Below are 13,886 nucleotides of genomic sequence, written 5' to 3' on the forward strand. Positions count from 1 at the left end.
TGTCCTCTTTTGCTGTACAAGAAAACACGGGGGCTAGCAAGTGTGATGCTCAAAGGCATAACGCAAAGAGTTAGAGAATACGGGCTGCAGGAGCTAATCGGGTTTTTTGCTAAAATGTGTATGCAACTAAATAACATTCCAAGTGATATAAATACGTCTGTCTCAATTCACTCCACTCTGCCGGGAAAGCTCAGCAGCATTTACAGCTTCACGAGGGCTTTCTTCTGCACGCCACTGAACTTCAATACTCGGCTGTTTTATGCCTGGCAGCTTCATGAGAAGGACGTTCTGCTGACAGATATCGATCGTGTTAGGGGCTTTCCCAGCACAGATGTCCATGCTGTTAAGCTCCTGGGATTGCTTCTGAGCTGACTGTAGGGCTTTGGTTTTAAGCAGACCATTATGAGCTGACTGTGTGGGTCTCTAACTTCTAAAATCCCTTGAATTCTCTGGTTTGTGTGATGAGACAAAAAACACTACATCATAACGGGCTTCGAAGAGTCCTAGTTAGGACTCTTACCAGGTGAAGGTCAATGCGCGTTAAGTAACACCAGGTGCAAATGTCAAAGTGCTACGTTAGCCTTTGCACAAAGGCCTATTCCACCTCAGTCCCCACGCAGCACAATTGGATTCACCACTCCAATGCACTTTGTAACTGGGGTCTGACAAACAGCTGCTGAGAGCCACAAGCTACGACGCTTCACTTCAGCCCCCTTTTAAGCCCCTGCTTGCAAGCAGGGGGCAAAGCAAGGTTAAAGCACCTCTCACAGGTGCCTCCCAGGCACAGCTGCCACGTGCCCATCCTTTCAGCGACTTGCCCCACAGAGCTGCCTCCTGCTTTGGCCTCTGCAGGGCACGTGCTGGGGCTGTCCAGGAGTGAGGATCCTTTACAGCAGCAGAGAAGAAGGGGGGCAATTTGGGTTAATAGGTAACTTCTCCATGTTCCTTTAGAATTTATATTTTTTTTTTCCAAGGGATGGTTGTTTCTGGGTTCTAGAACATTGATTACTGATTTATTTCTTTTATGGTGACTCTGAGAGGACACAGGCAGAGCTGCATCCCCAGCACACCCCTCTCCATCACACTTGTGCATCCTCTGGCACACCTCGGTTTACAGCAAAGTACAAACCATCTCTGACGCAGAGCTCTAGCACTGCATACACGTATCATTCAGGGCCAGCAAGCTTCTAGCCATGAGGAGTGAAGTTCAAACATCTTGTATTAATCATATTGGGGCAGATTGGCAGCTTTTGCTCCCTTTCCATACTCTCCGTCCTAACAGAGCACACCTCAATGTGACTGTCCCTGCAGGAGCTGGGGAAAGGAGCAGAGGCCAGGAATTCTCCAGGGGAGGTTTGCTCTAGTTCAAATTGAGCTGACCTGGCTTTCCTGACAGGAAAAAGCTGTCAGGGCCGTGTTCTTCAGACTAACAACGCATCTGGTTGAAAGAAACATCACTCCTAAGTTTTGTGTTTTGTTTTTTGTTGTTGTTGTTTTGTTTTCGCAACTCTATCTAGTTATTTTGGGCAATGCAGTCCCTGACCTTAAGTATCTGCATAAATGTCATTCACACAGAAACGGCTGTTCTGATTCACTTTGCACACTCATCTGTGCTTCTCCAAGGCAGAAATAGGATGCAAGGGAAGATGAAGAATGACTCAGGCTCTATCTACCCTGTAGGTTTCCAACTGGGAAAATAAGATAAAGGGTCTGGAGTGGTTAGGAAGGCATCTTGTAGCACGGTTCCCATGCAGTTTTACATTCTGATCAATGGCTAGGTGAAGGCAAAAGCAAATCCTGTAGAAGACAGGCAAAAATGTCATGGATCTGACCAGTTTCCAACATAGAAGGTAACATAACCAGGGACTTTTTACCAGTTTTGAACACTGAGAAGTCTCAGAACATCCTTGATAGAAGTATTTGCTCCCCAAGCTCATGCTTGATATTTCTGTCATAGGGCCCAATTCTCCTCTCCAGTAACCCAGCACAACTGCACCAAGAGCAGCTTCAGCCCTCTGTATTTAATAGCAGACTGTTCTGCCCCTCCTGCCCTGCCCCAAGAGCAATAAATGGCATTTTCGTTAAGCGTCTTTTATGACTTCACTCTCACAGCTACAGCTTTATGAAACCGCAATTTATCTGTTTTTCCAACCTTTCCAATAGAGGGGCATATTCACCCAATGCTTTCTACCATTCTGTTTAACCACGGTTTTTGAGGGTCTGGTGAAACCAGGTTATTTGGTGTTGACAGATGTGAAAGAGAGCTTCCCATCGTAATCAGGGGAGTACCCATCTATACCGTGAGCTACAGATACAGCTTTGCTAAGAGCTAGGATTTTGAGATTTCTCCACATTTCTGGAGTTCAAATTCATTTTGTGAAATCCCCCGAGTATGACAGAAGAACAAAGTTCATTATATTCCTTTCTGTGTTAGTGCTTAAGATAAGGAAATGCAGCAGGACTTGGTCATTTTGCTTTTCAGTGCTCAAAGGGAAACAATTTGCTGAGTGAGAATAGGAAAGCTTTTTATAGCCTGTTTTCAGGGAAGAATAAAAATGCAAGGAAAAAAATCAAGTGAGTTAGAGGGATGAATACTTTTACGTATTATTATTTTTTTAAATGAAAAACTGTAGAACAGACAAAAGCCTAGAGCCTAGAAAAAAAAAACAAAAAAAACTGTCCTCCCATGAGTGAAGCATGGGGCTGTGACTTATGGCTTGCGGTCCACACATCCAATCCCTTTGGCTGGGCACCACGTTGCACTTGTGCAGCCCACGCATTTCCACCCATATTCAGACCAAGGACACTGTTAGACCTGCACCAGGATGCGACTGACACCCTGCACGAACAAAACCTCCCCCCAGGTCTCCACATGAGCAGGCACATAGTGGTGCAGGTTGCCCAGCTCCAGAAGACACGAAGAACAAAGTGCATTTTGAAGATGTCATACTCTCGGCTGGCCTGGAAAGGTGTTTTATTTCTTTGCACTATTGGCCCTAAACGTCATGAGAGCCACAGCCTGCATTAGGTAAACAAAGGTGCCTGGTGCTCATCAGTACTGACTCGAGGTGGCTTTTGGTAGAGATTGAGATGAAAGCTCCCAATCAGCTAGGATGTCTGCTGCCCAGTTGAGTCCTTTTCTGAGCACAAGTCTGAGCTGTGAGGCTAATTTCTGAAGCCACAGAGAGAAATTTATTCAGGGTCTGTTAGCCATCATAGCAGCAGGAAAGACATTACCTTGGAATAGCTCAGAGAAAATAGCCTGGATTTACAACACAACTGAACAAATCGGAAAATTAAGTAGCCTCAGGTGTTGCCTGCATAAGCTCCTTAAAACAGAAAACAAGATCAAGTAAAAACCAAACAGGAATGTCTCCAGGAAGGTTTCTCATTTTCCTAGAGATTTAATATTTAATATTGTAGAACCTATGCAAGTCTACTGTAATCTTGTATATATAACTTCTCTTCCAAATACATATTGGCCCACTACACATGGATAGAAATAAATGCATTTATGCCGATAATATTGTACAAAAAAGAGCAAGCTACATTCCTGTATGTGAGCAATTCTTTACCAAAATGTGTCCTGTTGTCTGCGGCTTTTTGAAATACTACAATCTAAATCTAGAACAGAGAAACACGTTCATGTGAGTGGATCGAAGCCCTGCACTGTCATGGTAACACGATGCTCAACGCTCGTAGAGGGCTGAAAACTCAGTGAAGTGAGAAGGATGTGGGGGGAATACTTCCACAAGCTTTACAGTGGTAGTCAAAATTAAAAAACAACAAGGGAAGAATATCAAATGCAATTTCCAGTACACAACGCTGTACACATTACATGGTTGAACAAATAGCAAAATACTCTCAAGAGCTCTTTACCCTTCCTGTAGCGCAATCCGCATCCTTGAACAAAGTTCAGATGTAACCCCCCTGCATATGCCTGCAGGGGAGAGAGCAGCTGGGAGGCAAACCCTTTACCCTGCACAGGATACCTCTGTTGTAACACCTTTTGCAAGGCAGCACGACAGGGAGCCGCTGCTGGACACGGAGTCTGTAAAGGCAGGGGACGCCTGCAGGTGTTGATTTTTTGCACCACGCAGAACTCACTTGTAACTCCTAAACTAGCACAGGCTGTGTCCAAATATGCACTAGCAAAAGAGCCAGCATTGCTTACCTCCAGCTGCAGCAAAGGACAGGGTAATCCAGCCACAGCGCCAGCCCTGCACCACCTCGGGGGCAGAGAAATGGGTGCCTTTTCTCTCAGGCTGGACATGCTGGCACAAATCTGCAAGTCCCTGCGCGTAACATCCCCAATGGCACCTTTAACAATTATTTACAGGGCAAAGGAGGAAAAGGATTCCACATGTTTATCTTTCGTAAAGTGTAATTGCTTTGTCCATTTGGGGGAAAAAGTGAAACAACACAGCCACACTTACTCTCCTCACCTTTCATGGATCTCAGTCACAGAACTGCACTACACCAAAGCTCGAAGGATTTTAGAACTAGTCCTAAGGTGTTAGTGCTGCTTACATCTAAACTGCAAGGAAAAAAAAAAAAAAGAGAAAAAACCGCACACACACACAGAACTCCAAGACAACAGCAAAAATCTCCACAAAAATTGAAGACCACAGCACCAGGACAGGGCTTGATAGCACCCCCCTCCTCCCCCCATCTCTGGGTTTCCACAGAGAAGTTCTATAAATGGGCAAGTTTTTACTGTTCCTATTCCATTTTGATTTGCATACAAACCATTACAAACAAAAACAAGCTATTTACATACATAACATATGAAATTCCTCCACTGCATCTTCATGACCTTGACTGCTACCTGCCCTGCTTCTTGTAGATGATTTGAATTTGTTAGCCGTATTTTTCATGCTCCAACTACTTTGCCTTGCCTAATCCTAAAGTATCTTATTTTCATTAAGGCATTTGGAGTCCCAACATATCATTGACATACGCTTTTGAGACAGATTTACCCAAGGCAAAACTGAAAGGCAAACTGATTTGCACATCAAGTAGTATCTCATCTGCAGCACCAGGTACAGAAAATTAAATACAGAAGAGTTTTCTTTTCCAAGGCTCTGTTCCAAAACTTACTGCACTCACTGCTCCAGTTTGGAGTTGTGTGCAAGGGACCAAGCAAAGCCTAGACAGTTACAGTCTTGAAATAGGATCACTCCTATTAAGAATAAATGAAAGTACATCTGAGATGGGCATCTTTAACCTGACAGAGTAGCAGTGCCTCTGCATATTACTAATAAAACAAGTCATTGAAAGAATATTGGTTTGTAATATGGTTGTATTTATAAAAAATGCTTACTGCAAATACTGCTAAAATGTGTTGATCCCTTAAAGACAATTACTGACTTTATAATTACAATTCAGATTGGTAATGTGTTTATCCTTCTGGGAAATACTCAAGAACAGAAATCAAATTGAAGATTTTAGTTTTACTGTACATCCTTTCTGCTTTGAATTTGAAGAATTTCAGTTCAAAAAAAAAAATAATGGGGTGCTTCAGCATGAAATCCTGTTATGCCTCTAACATTATAGCCCAGTAGAAAAGTGTCTCCCAATGGACAGCACAGCTAGAGTGACCACCTCAAAGCCGAAAGGCAGTCTGCTTTGGCATGAAATAAAATGCTACATCATCTAACTTAACTTACTTAGTGAAGTCAACATGGAAAAAAAAAAAAAAAACGGCATTAAGGAAAAGCAGATAACTACAGGCAAAAATAAATTCCCCATGAGATAACCAGAGCAGCGTCAAGACAAACCTACCAGTGTTAGCCTCTACATTGGAACAAAATTCATCTGTTTGGCAGGATTGCTGAGCAAGGGTTGCCTCTGCTTCTGAAACGGAAATATTTTGGTGTAAATCCTGGCCTTTCATTTGAATCCTGTCACCTGCACCTGTCCTTACCCTTCATAAGCTGCTGTACTGAGTGTGCAGGAAGACTGCCCACATCTGTCACTAAGGCATAACAGTCTCTTGGAAAAATCAGCTTGGGAGGGGTTACAGGATAGACTATTCCCATGCCACCCTGCATGGATCCGTACTGATGTAAATACCTGGTATACACGTGTGGCCACATTCATTTAAAATGAGATAAACACAATCGTAATTGATGGATGCATGGCAGGAGACTGACAGCCAAGTGCACCAAAGTTAAGAGCAACAGTCAGACAAAAAGGAGAAAGCACAACTCAGAAATCCCTTCATCACACCACAACAGTTTTACTCGCATCTCATTCTAATGCTTTACTGGAAATCACATAAATTCCTTGTCACAAGGAGAAGAGAGGCCTCGGTGAGGACTTGGATGATTGCTTGTTAGACATGGCTCACCGTACAGTAATGCTCAGTTAATACCAGTCTGAAACGCTCCTGATGTGTCATTAGATTTAAAGGTGTGATCTTATTAGGAGGCCAGAAGGACTAAGTTGCAAATAAATACAACAGGAGGGAGTCACCTTCTGCAGTAAAAAAAATAAAATAAAAATCAAATACCAATTCTAGACATAACACAAGTATCTCACTTTCTCAGTATTGCTCATGATGGCAAAGTGTTTACACACAACAGAAGAGAAGCAGCTGGAAGGGAATGACTTGGCTGCTCACTTTACAAGACTTTACAAGTTAGGCCAGTGGTACAAAAGGAGGTGACTTCGCTGTCTTACCAAAAGCTGGCTGCAGTCAGGCTTCCTGAGCAAGGAATTACCAGTGAGAGTCCTTGCTGGGGTCAATGGGATGCCTTTGATAACCACGCAGTGAAGGCACATCTGCTGCTACTGCCCTGCAGGCTATTGCCCACTGCAGCCGCCTCAGTCTTGTAACCTTTGTGGGGCTACAGCAGTAGGAAACATAGCAACAGCTCAGCTCGGCATGCTTATGAAAATACTTACTGCTTTGTGTTCTTTCATCCTTTGGATCCTGAAGTGCTTTGGCACATAAGCATTGCAACTCATCCTATGCGCAGCCAAGCCACAGATCTTTGTTTCCTGGCCAGTGTCACACACGAGCTGGAGACTTTGTGTCTAGCTTTGTCCTTCGGTTCCCTGTCACACCTCAGATATCCTGCTCTTGCTCAAATGCTCGATACACATGACAAGGAAAGAAAGCTGCTGAAACATTTCACCTGGAAGCATCGAGGATATCCAGATGTTAAACCTTTTTTTCACAGGAAGGAGCAGCACATCACCAAAGAGGGCACCTCCCACAGGAGTGCTGGTAAGCAAATTTGGGTAAATCAGCCCCAAATGTATCCCACCAGGGGGAACAAGGCACCTTTCTGACAGAAGTTCTCAAAAATGTGAGAGCTTTTCCCAATGGTCTCTCTCCATGAGACTTTACCCTGGATCCCAGGGCAATTCCTGTTAGGAGAGCACTGAAACCTTGCAAAATCACTGAGAAAGCAGACCAGGAACTCCTTGAGCCACAGCTTTCAAATGTTTGAAACAACCTGGGACAGAACGAAATCAAACATTCACCATGCCTTGGAAGAACACACAGAGTCACTTTAAGACACTAATAGCACAGCCTGTCATTAAAGTGATTACTTAATTCTTCTACTACTGTCTGGAAAGCAAATCCTTCAGCAATGACAGACCTCAGCTTTGGGGGTTAGCAGGCAGGACTTTAATTCTGCTGTTTCCTCACCCAGACTTTACCTGCCTGCTCCACATATCACATCAAGGTTCATCCCAGAACTCGCTGCACTTTTAATCACCATTTTAAAATCTCCATGAATGGAAAACACTGCTTGAAGTGTCAGGGCTTTCTTTCCCCTCTCCTTCTCTAAATGAGCTGCTCTTCTCTTTCTTTAAGAGGTTTAGTTCTCACCAATGCCCAATTCTTACTGATTTGTTAAGTCTAATTAGTCAGTATTCAAATGTGCCATGCATTAATTTGGACATTTTTCAAATCCCACACAGATTTCATATGAAAAAGGACTATTTGAATTTTAAACACAGTCTGTTCCGCCAATTTTGGCATATTAAGCAAGCTCGCAAGCCATTAAAGCCGTAAAATGCCCGTTGACCTAACAACCTGCGATGGTAGGGAATGAACAAAGCTATTTATTAACCGATGCTCAGGAGCAGAAGCTACATGCATGGTCTGGTTCTGAATGCTTTGATTTTCTTCAGGATGTGTGAGCTTCAGATGCTGGTCTGTGCACGCAACTGCTGGCCATCCCAACAGGGAGCAGAGCACTAACAAACAGCACTAACAACCATGTCCCCGGCACCAGAAAGCTCTCCAGCCTTCCCAGGCTGCAGCCACACAATGCAAATCACCCTGCCTGCTTTGCCTTTTTTAAGTGGTAATTAATTCATTTTAGCTAATAGGCTTTAAATACATCTTTTATGATCTAGGTAGCTCCTGGAGATTACTCCTTAGCACCGTTTTCAGGGCAAGAACGTAACTTTTATATTTCCGCGCCAATTTCTGCTGCAGAAAATGCACAGGGCCATCAGAGCTCAGAGTAAGCAGCAAAAGCCCAAGACAACCAGCTCGAGCCCAAGACACGCCACCCTCTCCCTGCCCACCACTCCTCTCACTGATGCCAACTGCAGCGAAGTTGACCAAGGTTTTGCCTCCCCCGAGATCTCTACACGGAGTTCGGGGCTAAAATTCTCCCTTTTGTGTTGAAGGAGCAGTGACGAAGGGCAGCCCTTCGAGGCCCACCCATTGCCCCTGGCACATCAAACTGGACAAATAACCTTGTCTAGACTAGGAGCGTATACGGTGGCAGCCAGGCTGCTGTGCTGAGCACAGACAGAGACGAGTGCATTTTAACACCCGCATTAAAGCCTGCTGTACCTCTGCTGGTGCATTTTTAGCAACCCAGCGCAGACACTACCTCTAGACCCAGTCTAGACAAGGCCACTGAGACTCTTTGGAATCTGGGCCGAGTACTTAGCATCCGTTTCCCAGAATTGCAATAGCTTTATTTTAATTCAGCATGCTAACGCCTCCAAAACACAGCAACCTGCGCCATAAACTTCTCAGGGTTCGTAAGAGGGTTCGCCCGACTCCCCTGGCAACACTTCCTCCACTGAACAAGTGCAGAAATTACAGGAGAAAAGCAAATCCAAGCTGATGGCAACAAGCCAGGGGAAGAATGATCAGAAAAATTATTTGAGGTGTAAAAATGCAGGGCTACTAGGATGTTGGTAAATAGCAAGCCCTATATTTCCACCACTGAAGCTTCCATAAGGCAGCAATATTCATAAAGGTGATGGAATCCTCAAATTATGCAATGGTAAATGAAATGGAAACTGTCTCAGCTCTGCTTGTCTCTCAGAATAAAGCTAAGAGAAACCTCAGAGAAGTAGGATTGTTGTGGATGCCACAGTCTTTAGGCCTCACTTGCTAGTTTTCAGAATTGAACCTGGGACCAAACAGAGAAGGGGGCTTGACGTCTGCAAAATGTTTCACAACACTGCCCTGCCAACAAGATCAGTTCCACATATCAGCATGACCAAAACCTGTTAACTTCTTTAGGTCCAATGGACCCAGAGATGAGCAAGAGATTTCTTAATTACTTCAGTGGAACTGCACGTGCATGTGAGAGTTTTCAGGGCAGGGATGTGCAGAAATGGATTTGCTTTGGGGTAAACAAGCAAACAAGTTTTTCCAAGTGCACAGGAAAAAATAAAGGTCAGCTTTTGACCAGAGAGCATATCTCTAACCTAAAATTAAGTATTTTACTTTGTCTTTGTAATATGTAACACTTAAAGAGTTAAGATTAATATTTTTTCAATTCCAAATCTTCCATCTCTACAGTAGGAAAACTTTGACTTGTACTTAAGTTATTAGAGCAAAATGCTTTGGCATTTTAAAAATGCTGTCCTTTTTACTTTTATCATTTTTAGCTGAAATTATTTGCAAACTGCTTCACTCTTCCTTCAGTAAATCTAAAGGACAGCGTTGCTGGCAGGCATTTAATGCTGAGCACAACGATGCTGCTTCTTTTTGGAACTGTCCCCTGGGATTAAGGCACGTCGAGGTATGGACACATCATTGATAAACATGTCTGATAATTTTTAAGCTACCAAGGATCCCTGTATGCAAAAGTGAGTTCGGACCCTCTTCGCTCCCAGGGTGAGTGAACGGGAAAGGGACCAGCCCTCGGCAGGGCATCCCTGTGCACTGGGGGCAGCAGCTGTAAGGAGCTGCTTCACCACTTGCTGTGCCAGCTGACACCTCGTTAGCGAGGGTCTGATTTACACCTGCTCTGCTGCTTCTCTTCGTGAGCTCCTGGTCACTGCTGTGCCAAATTACCTGTGGCCAAGGGGCAGCTCTTCAGGATAATCATCGCAAGGCAGATCTTCAGAAATAGTGATTTTTTTCCTCCTTCACTCTCTGCATATTAATTATACATTTAGAAATGCTGATATAAGGAGAAGAAAAACCCTTCACCTTCAGAGCAGTCACAGCAGGCGCCTTCTATGGTTCCCTCTACAAGAAGAATTGGCTTTATGCTTTGCTAAATGACTGAGCAGCAGTGCAAGTGATCTCCAGGCAAGTGATCTGTTGAGATACAAGCACCACTGTCCACAGGTTTAGGCCCTCCACGTCTCAGACACTCGCGAGCTCTCATCCTGCTCTCAGTGCCACAGAGGATCCACCTCTCGGTGCTTTCCCCACCCCATAGACTGCAGGGACCTACCAGACATTCACGGACAGGTGAATTTGCCAGGCACCCACTGGGATTAATCAGCGCCAAGATGAGGCTAGAGCTCAGATATCTAAATTCCTTTCCCAGTGTTCACCAAAACCCACTTGGCAAGCAAGAATTGCCAAAGCTTCAGTTCTGAACCAAACTGATCATAAAAGGTGAAGTCAGAGAAAAACTAAGCCAAAGAAATTAAAGAGGCACAAAAGCTGTTCCGCCTCACTGCCAGGTGAGGCCAGATGTGTAAGAAAAGGTGCTTCGCTGTCTGAATGGAAAAGATGAAGCAATGGAGTATGCTTTGAAATGAAAGATCAAACTTTTATTGCCCTTGCCATTTATAGGTCAAAATCATCAAAATTCCCTAAAGCAAAAAGGAAAGAAAGATGCATCCATACTACTAGAAAATGAAAAACGAGGATAAAGAAGTAAAAATAGAGATGGTCAGGCCTTTGATACTCAGGAGAGAAAGGCTTTTTTCAGGGATTTAATTTAAAACTGTGTGAGGAGGGCACTTGGAGAGAAGACGGATGGCTGTCATTAGCATGAATAAGCTCGTCTGACACATTTCGTCTGCAACAGGAAAGGCAGAAACCTTGCCAGACTGTTGTGGCTAAAATACTCGCCAGAATAATGGCAAAACTAAGTCAGTGAAAAAATGCTCAGTTTTAAAAGTCTACTTACCACACTGCTATTAATGATGTGACTCCAAACACTTTTTTTTTTTTTTTTAAACTGTTTCTAAGGAGGAATTCTTTTTGCCTGATTTACAGAGGAAATAAGGCGCATGCAATTGCAATCCATGCACCTGTAAGGGTCTGTGCCCTCTGCTGCCAGTGATTACTCAGTGATTACCCTAGTAATGCACAAGTCTGACTTGGGATAATGAAAGTACAAATAGTACCTGAAAAGTAGAATGCCTTAAGGAATGCCTCTCCAAATTGTATTTACCAACACTGAAATACACATTCCTACCTCTGGTTTGGGAGACGTCTTAATTAGGTTTGAGGCATGCGTGGGTCTGCCAGTTCAGAACATGCAAGTACCTACAGAGCAGCAACGGGCAGTTTGTGGGATGGGTTTCTTCGCGGGGGAGAAAGCAGGAAAGACACAGTAAAGGAGCGGGTTGCTTGTTTTCTCCGCACATTTAAATAGCAGTTAAATGCTGTAAGCTTGCTCAGTCAGCATTTGGTACCAGTTATAGAAAGGTTTTCTCTCTGTTGGTGCAGCATCACCAGCACTGCTGCAGAACTGTTCACTGACATGCCTGAGTTTGCAGAGACAGAACGGACACCGCTGTTGGCAGCAGGACAGTTTAAAACTAAATTTCATCACTAGAATTAAGGCTTGAGGAAGGTAAAAACCCTAATCCATCAACAATAGAAAACAGTTTAAAAGTAGGCACTTCTATTTCTACTGCAACTGGAGCGACAAAAAACCAGCAAATGCGCGAAGCAGCTTTCCACTCACCGTATTCTTTTATCCAGCAAATGAGATGACGGGCATCTATGTCTCTGATGCATTTTGCTCCTAGATTCGTACTGCTGAGCAGGCAAAAACATGACTAGTTTTGGGTGCATGCCTGACCAGATAAATAAGACTTCCCCGCACTTTCCCTGACCTCTTCAATTTGGTTCTGCTGAATACCTGTGCCAGCCGCTGCCGGTGCCAGCATGCTGCCAGGTACTCGAAGGACTTTGCTCTCTCAGGGCGTCCGCTTCCCTCTCCCATGCTGAAAGGAGCTTTATTTCACAATCTTAGCACAGGCGCCCATTTGTCTAGCAATGCAGACTGATCTAGCACCGTATCCCGCCCGTGACAATACCTCATCCCATTGCCAGAACACACCCCTAAGCCCCTCAGGTGTTATAATGATGAAACACTAAACTTCACATTCTTGGCTATTGAACACTTGAAGCAGATACCATATCACACCCAAATGATGTATTTAACTTGTACCACACCACATCTTTCCCGTGTTAGCAAGGCAAGATGTATGACAGAGGCACAGAGCAGAGGTTTGTTTGCTGGCTGGCAGTGCGGATACCAAGAGAGTTTACATCAGTGTGGTGCAGTCCTGGCAGCACAGCTTCTGCTGCAGAGGAGAGGGCAGAGGCAGGCTCTGATAAGCACGTCAGGAGGAAACAGAAGGTATTTTCACCTTTTTTCTTTAAATGTTCTTGAAGATTTAAATACTCAGTACTCTGGAGAAGCAGTGAGCAGGCCTGACTGTTCATTAGTCAGCAGGCAGCCCTCCAAAGCACACTGGTACATCCCGAGCTTTCAGCCTTCTTCCTGCTGGGCTGTCTGCTTCGTTTATATTTTGTTCTGTTCCCGTCAGGAGAGCGGTCTGTCTGACTCCTTCCAAAAGCAACCTGCACACAACGAGCACAGGAGCTTGGTAAATGCCTCAGGCCAACAGCATGGAACACAAAGTATAAGCTGCTGGTGAGCAAGAAGCATCCAAAGAGAGGAGGTCGGCTAGAGAAGTGTCCTGACATTCAGTATCTCAATCTCACACACCACACACCCCCACGTTCACAAGCACAGACTCACAGGAAGGCAGAAGTTCAGCAGTTTTGGGCTGTTCCAGCACACTGCAAGTCAGAGATCCAAGACACTTGACCTTAGACTCAATGATCCTTGCAGGTCCCTTCCAGCTCAGGATGTTCTACGAGTCCAGGTTCAGCACGAGGCTGTATCACTTAGCCCAGTTCTTCCACGAAGCTGAAGCCAATCATCACTGCTAGCAAGAGAAATCAACAGCAACCTTAGGTTGTTAAAACTTCTGAAGGTCTCCGGTTTTCCAGAGGTGACAGGGAAAAATAGGTTATTCCTGAAACCCATCAGAGGGATTACAATTAGAGATCCTTTAAAGGTCATTTTCCAGAGAGCTCAGTGTTGCATATGCCACACTATTGGGAACACCTGGCACATACTTGGGGTAATGGAAAAGACATCATAACACTGAGGTCAAATATTTTATTTTTAACCTTTTTTTTTTTTTTTTAAAGTGACTGAGATGTTTTCCAGAAAACAGCATTTAAAGCTGATGTCAACCAATGGGATTGCCTGGACTTGTCAGTAGGCAGTAATTTAACTCAGTTCTCTTTCATGTGATCTCATGCTCCTGGTGAGCAAAAACCTTTATTTAAAGGAGCACTGCAATTAGTTTGATCCTGCAGCAGCACAACTGATTTACTG

The 13,886-nt window shown here is 44.2% G+C and overlaps 1 long non-coding RNA gene across 5 annotated transcripts in view; it reads right to left on the reverse strand.

The window, feature by feature from the left end:
- Nucleotides 1-13,886, reverse strand: part of LOC106041473 (uncharacterized) — a 44,159-nt gene that overhangs the window by 21,634 nt on the left and 8,639 nt on the right. For 3 of the 5 annotated variants that reach the window (XR_010825709.1, XR_010825706.1, XR_010825707.1), the window contains exons 4-5: nucleotides 13,309-13,428; nucleotides 12,153-13,057 (exon numbers count right to left, since the gene is read on the reverse strand). This is a non-coding gene — a long non-coding RNA (uncharacterized lncRNA). The remainder of the gene's footprint in view (nucleotides 1-12,152; nucleotides 13,058-13,308; nucleotides 13,429-13,886) is intronic. The other 2 variants (XR_010825708.1, XR_010825710.1) reach the window with 1 other exon arrangement.

Source organism: Anser cygnoides, chromosome 18 (assembly GCF_040182565.1).
Source record: "Anser cygnoides isolate HZ-2024a breed goose chromosome 18, Taihu_goose_T2T_genome, whole genome shotgun sequence".
NCBI lineage: Eukaryota > Metazoa > Chordata > Aves > Anseriformes > Anatidae > Anser > Anser cygnoides.